The following is a 1300-nucleotide window of genomic DNA, read 5'->3' on the forward strand; positions in this document are numbered from 1 at the left end:
CCAAGAACTCAGAAATCTGCCGGCTTCTGCCTCCCCAGTGCTGGGATTAAAGGCGTGCACCACTACTGTCCGGCTTTTTTTTTTCCTTTTTCTTTTTTTAAAGACAGGATCTCACTAGCTTCCTATGTATACCTCAAATTCAAGCCTTAAATCTAGAGGCCTGCTTGCCTCTGCCTTCCAAGTGGTGGAATTAAAGGAGTATGCCACCACTCCTATAAAGATGGGTTAATGTTGCTAATGGAATAATTGTTACCAGGTAACATATTTTGTTATACAAGTATTATGAAATTAGAAGTCAATTTTTTTGTACATTATTATTATTATTGTGTGTTTGCTGTGTGTCGTATGTACCATGGTGTACATGCGGAGGTCAGATAACAACTTTGAGGAGTTGGCTTGCTCCTTCCAACTTTTTGTGGGTTCTGGGGACTGACTTCGGGACCTTTATCCACTATGTGGTCTCATCAGCCTTCCATTAACTATTATAATATATCCTTTATCTATGTACACTGTAGAATTAGCAAGATAAAAATAGTATCATTCAAGAAAGACAACGTTAGATGTTGAGTACTGGTTGATTGTTGTTAGACTTAATTTTGATCATGACAGATGATAAAAGTGCTCTGTAATTCTGACAGACAAAATGCTATTAGAAATTTTGTTCATAGTTTTACTTTTCAGACCTGTTTTAAATGCAACAGTGTGGCTAAAAGTGTGTATATGTTTACAGTCTCCAGCAAGATGTAACAGTTTCAGCATCAACAATGTACCCAGGAGTTTGTCCTTTCTGCTCTGGAGAAAGAAGTCTCACTTCTTCCTCATAGAACAGGACATCAGCACTCCCCTTGAGTCTGAACACCTCCCCCACTGTTCTTTTGCTGTTTCCCTGGTGTGTTGAGACTTATGCCTGACTGTTGAGAACCTTTTCTGGAACTGGACTATGCCATTTTGTATATTGAAACTATGATGCTAAGTTCTCTCCCTCCTGGTTTGTTCCGTGGGCTTCAGAAGGTCTTGGATGAATTTGAACTTGGATGAACTTACTAGAAAGAGACTAATATTTTTATCATTTATTTTTAATTTATTGAACTTTGTTATCATCATTATTTAGGAGTAGTATTGTGTATGCTGCATGTGTATGTTTGATATGTGTGTATGATGTGTGTAAGCATGCTGACATGTACGCCATAGCATATACACAGAGGTCAGAGGACCACTTGCAGGAATCAGTTATCGCCTTCCATCATGGGGGTCCCAGGGAATGGACCCAGGTCAGCAGACTTGGTGGCAAGCACTTTTA

Source organism: Mastomys coucha, unplaced genomic scaffold, assembly GCF_008632895.1.
Source record: "Mastomys coucha isolate ucsf_1 unplaced genomic scaffold, UCSF_Mcou_1 pScaffold22, whole genome shotgun sequence".
Classification (NCBI taxonomy): domain Eukaryota; kingdom Metazoa; phylum Chordata; class Mammalia; order Rodentia; family Muridae; genus Mastomys; species Mastomys coucha.